Source organism: Suncus etruscus, chromosome 2 (assembly GCF_024139225.1).
Source record: "Suncus etruscus isolate mSunEtr1 chromosome 2, mSunEtr1.pri.cur, whole genome shotgun sequence".
Lineage (NCBI taxonomy): Eukaryota > Metazoa > Chordata > Mammalia > Eulipotyphla > Soricidae > Suncus > Suncus etruscus.
In genome coordinates this window covers 109352907-109363759 of record NC_064849.1, presented here as the reverse complement: position 1 = coordinate 109363759, position 10853 = coordinate 109352907, and positions in this window count along the sequence as shown.

Below are 10853 nucleotides of genomic sequence, written 5' to 3'. Positions count from 1 at the left end.
CAGAAAAATGACTAAATCATATTTCTATAGAATAGCAAAAGTGTATAACCTAAATTGCTCAATGTAGCATTTCTTCCAGGTTTCTTTTTCCATGAATCAAGTAAAAATTTGAGCACTCATTATGTGGAAAACAAATCTAAATAGAAAAAACCATTCCTTTGTAGAATCTATGCCAGAAAAAAACATCTCAAAAGTGGCATGACTATGGTACAAAATATCTTTTAAATTCATTGCAAATTTTAAAGGTTTTTAAATCTTGTAACTTTTAAACAAAAGTGCCATTGATTTTATTAAGGTCTCTGAAGTTCAAAGAGGCAAATATTTAAATTCCTAAAATTGAATTCAAATGTTATTTTATATGGAATAAATCAACATAAAATGCCTTGCATTTGCCTTCTTTCCATAGATTACCTCACAGTAGGATTACTCATTTTCTTTTTTGCCATAAACTAAGCAATTCACAATGTTACAGCTTTCCAAAGTATAATTACATTGATAGCATGAACATGGAAAAGCAGTCTTTTTAAAATGTTATTATAAATTTGACTTGAAACTACTAGACTTATAAAGTCTAAGATGCTATTGAGCAATAAAAAGAAAAAAAAAGAAAAAGACAAAGAGGGGACTCGAGAGGTGGATCAGTGGTAGGATGTTTGCCTTGCACGCGGCTGACCGAGGATGGACCACCTTTCGATCCCTGGTATCCCATATGGTCCCCCAAGCCAGGAGCGATTTCTGAGCACATAGCCAGAAGGGTCACCGGGTGTGGCCCCAAAATAAACAAGCAAACAAGATAAAGAGGAGGAGCCAAAAAGATAGCACAGCTGTGGGGCATTTGTCTTGCATGTAGCTGACTCAGGACAAAAGGTGGTTCAAATCCCTGCATTCCACATGGTCCCCAGAGCCTGTCAGGAGCGATTTCTGAGTACAGAGCCAGGAGTAACCCCTGAACTCGGCTGGGTGTGGTCCAAAAACCAAAATCAATCAATCAATCAATCAATCAATCAATCAATAAAAAGACAAATAGGAGAGCTAGATTCTTGGTGCAGTTGTGATAGGGATGATAACAGAGATGATCTTTATCAAGAGAATAATCCATTCAAGGAGTACTTTACATTACAAAAATATTCTTTTAAAATATTTTATGGAAACCATTGTGATTTACAAAGTCCTTCATAGTTGAGTTTCAGACATTCCATGAATCAAGGAAAATCCCACCACCAGTGTTCACCTCCCTCTACCAATATTTTCCAGTGCATCCCAGACCACCACCACCACCACCATGCTTTCCTGCTCCCCAGTCTGCCAGTATTTTAAATTTAGATTGTTAAAGTTTGGGGCTCTTGATTCTACTGTTGTTGACTTTAGCTTGGATATTTCGTTCTGTCATTTTATAACACTTCCAGTGCAGATGAAACAGTCTGGCCCCTTCCCCCATTTTTTCATATTTGTGTTTCACCTCTTCCACTCAGTTTCTTTCCTTCTAGTTATACTCTGGGGATAAGTGTGTTCAAGACAATTCCCATTTAGACAATTTCATGTCTTCATGCAGTTATTCTAAATACCACATATAAGTGATATCATTCTGTGTTTACTCTTATTCTTCTGTCTTACTTCATTTAACATAGTATCTTCCAGTTCAATACATGTCACTGCAAATTGCATGGTTGCCACATTCCTTACAACTATGTGGTATTATTCCATTGTATATTGTACCACATCATCATTATCTACTCATCAGTTGTTAGACTTCTAGGTTGGTTCCAAGTCTTAGCTATTGTATTGAGTTATGCAACGAAATGTTGCACAAACTTTCTTTCTTTTCTTTCTTTCTTTCTTTCTTTCTTTCTTTCTTTCTTTCTTTCTTTCTTTCTTTCTTTCTTTCTTTCTTTCTTTCTTTCTTTCTTTCTTTCTTCTTTCTTTCTTTCTTTCTTCTTTCTTCTTTTTCTGTTTTTCTTTCTTCTTTCTTTTTCTCTCTCTCTTTCTTTCTTTCTTTCTTTCTTTCTTTCTTTCTTTCTTTCTTTCTTTCTTTCTTCCTTTCTTCTTTTTCTGTTTTTCTTTCTTCTTTCTTTCTTTCTTTCTTTCTTTCTTTCTTCTTTTTCTGTTTTTCTTTCTTCTTTCTTTTTCTCTCTTTCTTTCTTTCTTCCTTTCTTTTTTTTTTTTGTTTTTTTTTTTTGTTTGTTTTTGGGTCACAAAAGGCAGCACTCAGGGAATACTCCTGGCTGTGTACTCAGAAGTTGCTCCTGGCAGACTCAGGGTTCCATATGGGATGCCAGGAATCATACCCAGGTCAGTCCTGGGTAGGCCATGTGCAAGGCAAATGCCCTACCTCTGTGCTATTCATCCTTTGGATGAATGTTTTTAATTCTGGGGATGATACCTACAAAAGATTTCTGCATCATATGGCAGCTCAATTTTAAGTTTACTGAGAACCATATTATTTTCCATAAGAGTTGAACCAGGCAGCATTCTCACCATCAGTGGATGAGAGTTTCTCACCACATTCACATTGACAAAAATTGTTCCCAGTATTTTTGATATGTCACTTCCTCACTGGTAAAAGATAATATCTCATTGTTTTCTTAATTTTTATTTCCCTAATAATAAGTGATGATGAGCATTTTTTCATGTCTGTTGGCCAGATGTTGGTCTTCCTCAGAGAAGTGTCTGTTTATTTCTTCTCTCCATTTTTGATGGGGACTTTAGGTTTGTGGATTTAACCTTTTATGAGTACTTTGTTTATCCTAGATATCAAACAAAAACATTCTTATACTACTTCCTTGTATTGCATTAGCTAGAAATATGGATGTGAAACTCAACTCTACAATGGAAAAATATTCGAATCATGACTCAAAGTTGCTGCATGGTAGTTCTATTTTTTTTATGGTACTTCTTGATAATGAGCTCACACAAGTTTTTTGTATCTTTCCACATCTATAATTTAGTTGCCTATCCTGATAGTATTCTGTCTAAATATTTGAGTTGAAAAAAAGAAAAGTAATAAAATCTATAAAGAGGATTTTTTGAAGTTAAAAATATAAGTGCTAGTTCATGGCAATATTTTATAGTTCTGTTTCCTCCATAAAACTGTTCTCCACTTCAATGGTTATTTAGATTTGTCAGTTCATTTTTTTTCTCACTTCAACATAAAACAAATGTTCCAAAAGCTCCAGTGGAGTAAGAAACTTCTCTGACATATTCCAGAAGTTTCCAATTAATCATGTCCTACAGATGAAGGTAAAATTTCTTCTCTACAATTGGTGTTCCCGGTAAGGAGAGTGTAACCAAGTGTCAGAGAGAAATCCCAGTTGAAAGATTCTGTTAATATGTCAAAGCAAAACAGAAACTAGTAGAGTACTGGAACATTTTGCTCAACTCTCTTAATTGTGAACAGTTTAATTTCAAATTAATTCAAGATAGTTTCTTTAAGTCAGAGCAATAGATTAAAAAGTAAAGTTATATTAAAAAGTAAAGTTGTCTTGGGGCCGGTGAGGTAGCGCTAGAAGTAAGGTGTCTGCCTTGCAAGCGCTAGCCAAGAAAGGTCCACAGTTTGATCCCCCGATGTCCCACATAGTCCCCCCAAGGCAGGGGCGATTTCTGAGCACTTAACCAGGAGTAACCCCTGAGCATCAAATGGTTGTGCCCCCCCAAAAACAAACAAACAAACAAACAAAAAGTAAAGTTGTCTTAGTTGATAGGTATATTTTCTAATGCCCTATTGTCAAATTTTGGTTGAAGTATATTAAGAAATCAACTTGGACAAACCAATTTCCAAACATTTTAATGTAAAATATTTTCTATCAAATAAAATACTTGATCTCTCAAAAATCATCAGAGAGGTTATTTATAACATTTTTCTGATATGTTCCCCTAATATGTGGAGTTAAACTCAACTAAAACTTAGAGATCTCGAGAGAAACTGGGACCATTATTTTGAATAAGGATGTCTAGGGTCTATCTATATCATAAATAAACTATCAGAAAAATCTATGCTAAGACAGTATAATTTCCAGAGATAGGGCATTGTCTCATAAAATTATCCTTTCCACATCAAGAAGATACATTAAAAATGAGCTTATTATGATCATTGATGATGGGGCCGTGGTGAAGACACAGTGGGTAGGGTATTTACCTTTCATATGGCTGATCCATGTTAGATCCCCAGCCTCCTACATCATTTTCTGAGCCCGACAGGAGTGATTTCTGGGCGCAGAGTCAGGAGTAACAGCTGAGTGCCACTGGATGTGGCCGCCAAACCAAAAAAAAAAAAAAAAAAAGAAACAAATAAACAAAAAAAAACAAAAAAATATATATGGTCATTGATTAAAGTTAAGCTTGATGCTTATTTGGGGAGAGAATTTAGGTAGTTAATTTTGAGGCCATTTTTATAGTTAACTTTATGTGTCAAGGAGGGAAGATACTGCCACTTGCTTTGGCCTAGGATATAAAAATCAGTTTGTCCCCCCCCCCTTTGTTTAATAGAATTTATAATCATGTAAATTCTCTGAAGTGTGCAATTATATTTTTCCACCTAAACAGCCTGAAGATTATTTTTGCTCAATTTTACAGAAAACTGTTTATGGGGGTGGAGCAATTTCTCCTTTGGCCTCAGAAAAATAGCCATATTATAAATGATGGTTTATAATACACTGTAGAAGTCGTTTTTATTGACTGGAGCAGGGGAGTAAGAAATTTTACCCAATGTACCATTCCAAAGTCCCATTTGTAGTCATTGTTATATCTTCAGAAATATAAGATCTTAGAAAGTGATCTTGAAAATAATAGGACCTAACCAATGCTGGCTTCTATAAAATAAAAAAATTAATATAGTTAAATAAAAATTAAAAGAACAGAAAATATTGTGCATACACACAATGGAATATTATTCAGCCATAGAAAAGATAAAGTAATGCAATTTGCTGCTACATAGAGGTACCTGCAGAGAATTATGTTGAGTGAAGTTAGCCAGAGAGAGAGAGAGTAACACAGAATTATATCTTTCCTATGCAAAATATAAAGAAACATAATGGTGGAATGAAAACTCAATTCAGTGAAAACAAAGAACATGAGAACTTGTATTCAATAGGAAACAACTCCTTAAGTGTACTAGAAGATTTGAGGCAGGAGACAAAATGCAGGGGTTGAGAAACACCTATGGTAGAGGAAAGCATTCAAAGAGGAGTGATAATTGTTATGCATAAAACCTATCAGCAACAGTATTGTAAACCACAATACAAAAATTAATATATATAATGTATTATATCTAAGCACATTTTGTAGAAGAAAATTTTTTTGTTTTGTTTTGTTTTGGACCACACCCGGTGACACTCATGGGTTACTCCTGGCTATGAGCTCAGAAATTGCTCCTGGATTGGGGGACCATAGGGGACACCGGGTGATCGAACCTAGGTCTGTCCTAGGCTAGCACAGGCAAGGTAGGCACCCTACCTCTAGCGCCACCACACCGGCCCCATAGAAGCAGACTTGTGGGAGGAAAATGGGGGGATGATGATGAAGGGATTTATGTTGAAATGTATACCTGAAAATTAATCAGAAAAAAATTTGTGAATTCACTAAAACTATATGAAAATAAAAATAGAAACAATTAAAAAGCTTAACTTGGGGCCGGCATGATAGCACAGTGGTAGAACATTTGCTTTGCATGCAGCTAACCCAGAATGGATCTGGTTTCTATCGCCAGTGTCCCATATGGTCCCCCAAACCAGGAGTGATTTCTGAGTTCATAGCCAGGAGTAACCCTTGAACATCACTGGATATGACCCAAAAACAAACAAAAAAAGCTTAACTCTTTTATTATTTTCTTACAAAAAATTGCTTTCTTACTTTTTTAGTTGAAGGGTGGGACTCCTATCCAATGACAACAACCCATGTTCCTTTTAATTACATCACATTGACTTTATTTTTCATTTTCTTCTTGTTTATTTTGCTTATAGCTAAATAACTTTGCTTATAGCTAAATAAATTTAGCTTATAGCTAAATACTTTTTTCCTATATACCCGAGGACCTTAGTAGAAGATTAGAGACAGGATTTGTTCAAAAAAACAGAAGAGACAAATAAAATATTTACTTTATAAATGAGATTAATCATCCATCCAAAGGCATATCATAGAAAGAAGAAATTGAATGAAGTTAGAACAAATTCATAATTTCACTTGAACCCATTTAATTTTAATGATTAACAAAAATTTTAACTCCTAAAATTTTTATATTTGCTTACTGTAATAACAAAACTAAAATAAAAACATTAATTTATGTATTCAAACATCAGATAAACATCATTGTAGATTAATAGAACCAGATAGTATTAAAGAAAAATATGTATTTTTAAATGAAAAAAATATAAAAATCACATTGGTTTGTATATTTGCAAATTTCTTTTATGTCAGCTTTAGCAAAGATAATTGGTAATATCCATTTATTTTTTTAAGCTCTTTATTTAGCACTTGGCAAGGCGTGGTAGTTTCTAAGCTATGAGTCTAATGACATATAAATATGATGATGGTGAAAATAGTTTAGACCTCATGCACTTCTTGAAGGTCTCTTAGGACCAAAACTCAGAACTTCTGAAGACTGCTTTTCTTATTCTTTACAACAATGAGCACCGGTGCCAAAACTAACAAGAAGCACAAATCAAAGAATAAAATAACCAAAGCAGCATTTGAAACTAAATGGGAACCAGTTGTCCTTACACACGGGGGGGGGGGGGGCGGGGGGATTATGTTAGGCCCATTTACTTTTTCTTTGTCAAGGGAGTGAGAATTAGATGTCAAGGATAATTATATTTAACTAAATAAACAATAATTAGGAAAAAAGTATTTGTTACTACTGCTCAACCTCAAAAATTGCAAGAAAAGGCTATTTTTACTTGAAAGAACCACCAGTTATATCCCTTACCTGTAGATTTTACAATTCTTAAATTTCATTTACTTAAGAAAAAATGAACTTTTCCTAGGAAAGGATCATATGATCCCAATATGAGCATACACAATATTGTAAAAAACTATTGTAGTTTTGGAAAAACTAAACTTTTTAAGGGCTTCAGTAATGTGTTAAGATATATGATTGCTTCATTTTCTTACACTGCATATTAGAGATCTCAGACTGAGCCCAGCTATCTGTCACCATCCTTAAACAATTATCTTTGTGTGTTCCCTACATCCAAACACGCAAATCTACACAAAAACAATGTCTAACACAATGATTTATAGAATTCTATGTGTGGCACAGGTTTTTAACCAACAAATCCTAGTAATTAATACTAAAGTATCTTCTCTAATACATATACATGCAAACATGCATGCAAACACACATGCACACACGTCTTAGTCTTAGCCATAGGAAATTTTTGTTTTGTGGAAAGGAAGCTCTGTATAGTCCTACTTGATTCAGGACAATAAATGCAATTTATTTTAAATGTGAAGTGCAGACATTTTTTTCTGAGCTAATGGCCAAGAGAATGATAAATATAAGAAGTGACATTCTATTGGAAATTCAACTCATGCAATCTTAGATATAAAAAAATCAATCTTATGAAGCCACATATATTTTTCTGGTTTTCCTTTTCAATACACTGCAACTAACACACTTCCAATATACTACAAATAATACCTTGTGCAATAGAAATGAAGAGCAGAACTGGTTCTTAAGTGTAGCTCATGGGGGTGGGAAGGAGGTAGGTCAATGAAGGGACCATAACAGGAATGATAGAGGGCAGCAGTTGCCCTGGACTGGGATTAAGTCCTAAAAGGAGGAAAAGGGGTATGTATAATGCCTATTAGTAAAAGTGCCTAAAATGTGCCTAAAACGAAAAAAGATGAAAAGGAAAGAAATAAGAGAAAAATGTACCTGGCATAGGGGCAGATTGGAATGGGAAAGAAACTGAGTACATTGCTGGAGGGAATTGAATGCTGGTGAAGGGATTGGTGTTGGAATATTGTATGCTTGAACTCAACTATGATTATGTTCATAACTTTGTAATTCACTATGATTAAATATTATAAAAAATAGCTTACTAAGGGAAATGAAAAAAATATAAAAGAATGGGAGAATACTTATAGATTAAAAATGTCTTTGAATGTAATGATTTCACTTTTTCTGTTTTTTGATTTCCACATCAGTCAATAAAAATATGATGGCTTTGAAATTTGAAGGTTATTGAAGAAGTATCTATGATTATTTTTGAAACTATAAGTTTCCAATACTTATTTTTATGATTTGTGCATTGCTGTGATATACAAATCAATACTAACAGAATACAATAGAGACATTACAATGGAATTGTAGCCACATTCACAGAAAAAGTATCCACAAGAGGAAAGTGTCAGGTGAATAGAGACATACACCAGATTCCTGCTGGCATCTAAGGGATACATATAATATGGAAAACAAACCAAGAAGGAAGAAATGGATTAGGTAAATGTGTCTTATATACTGGTTCTGAAAAATTTACAGAACCATTTTCTTTTTTCTAAAAATACAGAGTGAGGTCTATGTATTTTGGAATACAACAGGAAACATTTGTGTACATATTTTGGATAGGAGGCATTGATTCTCTACATAAATGATCCATCAGGGAACATAGAAGAAGGGATCAGCTATAGAGTTCAAATAAACTGACATAACACATAGGTGAGAATGTACTCTTTTGTCTCTGGTGCCATTACAAGGGAGTTCTTCCCCTCCTGTTTAATTTTTAACTAAATTCTTTATTTAAATACCTTGATCATAAACATAATTGTAGTTGGGTTTTAATCATAACAACAATTCTTCACCTGTGCAACCTTCCCATCACCAATGCCCCCATCTCTACCTTCCCCCACCCCCCACCTGTATTGAAGACAGGCTTTCTACATCCCTCATTCACTGACATTTGTTATGATAGTTCTCAGTGTAGTTATTTCTCTAAATGCACTCACCACTTTTGTGGTGAGCTTCATATCCTGAGCTTATCCTTCGGCCCTAATATCTGGGAATTATTTCAATGTCTTTGATTTTTCTTAAAACTCATAGATGAGTGAGACTATTCTGCATCTCTCTCTCTCTCTCTCTCTCTCTCTCTCTCTCTGTCTCTCTCTCTCCCTCTCCCTCTGACTAATTTCACTCAGCATAATAGATTCCATGTACATCCATGTATAGGAAAATTTCATGACTTCATCTCTTCTGATGGTTGCATTGTGTATATGTACCACAGTTTCTTTAGCCATTCATCTGTTGAAGGGCATCTTGTTTGTTTCCAGAGTCTGGCTATTGTAAATAGCACTGCAATGAATATAGGTGTGAGGAAGGCATTTTTTGTATTGTATTTTTGTGTTCCTAGGGGATATCCTTAGGAGTGGTATAGCTGATCAAATGGGAGTTCAATTTCCAATTTTTTGAGGAATCTCCATATAGTTTTCTGTAAGGGCTGGGCTAGACAACATTCCTACCATCAGAGAATGAGTTCCTTTCTCCCCACATTCCAGTCAGCACTGATTGTTCTTGTTATTTGTGATGTGTGCCAGTCTCTGTGGTGTGAGATGGTACTTCATTGTTGTTCTGATTTGCATCTCCCTGATTAGTGATGTGGAGTATTTTTTCGAATATTTTTCTGGCCATTTGTATTTCTTCTTTGACAAAGTGTTCATTTTTTCTCCCCATTTTTAGATGATTTTTTTCTTGTTAAGTTCTGTCAGTATTTGCATATCTTAGATATTATTCTTTTATCTAATGACTATTGGGTGCATAGCTTCCCCCAATCTGTGGGTAGCTTTTGGATCCTAGGCATTATTTCCTTTGAAGTGCAGAAGCTTCTCAGCTTCATATAGTCCCATTTGTATATCTCTGCTTCGACTTGTTTAGAGAATGCTGTTTCTTCCTTGAAGATGCCTTTAGTTTCAATGTACTGGAGTGTTTTATCTACATGTTGTTCTATATACCTTAAGGTTTCAGGTCTGGTATCAAAGTTTTTAATCCATTTGCATTTGACCTTGGTGCACTGTGTTAGCTGGAGGTCTGAGTCTGGTTTTTTTTTTTTTTTTTTTTTTTTTGCAAGTGGCTCTCCAGTTGTGCCAACACCACTTGTTGAAGAGATTTTCCTTGCTACATTTTGCATTTCTTGCCCCTTTATCAAAGATTAATTGATTGCATATCTGGGAGAGCATTCTCTGAATACTCTAATCTATCCCACTGATCTGAGGGTCTGTCTTTATTCTAATATCATGCTGCTTTAATGACTATTGCTTGTAATACAACTTAAAGTTGGGAAAAGTGATGCCCCCATATTCCTTTTCCCAAGGCTTGCTTTAGCTCTTCTTGGGTGTTTATTGTTCCAGATGAACTTCAGGAGTGTTTGATCCACATCTTTGAAGAATGTTATGGGAATCCTTAGAAGGATTGCATTAAACTTGTACAATGCCTTGGGGAGTATTGCCATTTTGATAAGGTCCCCTTCTGTTTTGTGCTTGTAACAATAGCACCTGAACGGTCTTTCTGTGAGGTACTTAAGCAACTAAGAAAATGTGAAAAAAGGTCTCTTAAAACTCACCAGAGTATAGGGAATTTTTCTAGACATGTAATTGGGCTATGAGTTTCCATGTATTATCTGTGAACTAAACTGATGATAATAATATACCTAAGATCAACATCTAAGTCATAGGATATGAAGTCTCTATGATATTTAAGTCTTCTCTAAGAATTGCCAGATCTCCAAGTCCATGAAATCAGTGACAGGTTAGTTTGCATATCAAAATATACATTTTATAGAATATTCTTAGAAATTTAAATGAGACATAAAAGAAATTTACTTGATATTCAAAACAAAAACCATTTAATATCCTCCCTCATAGGCATACAC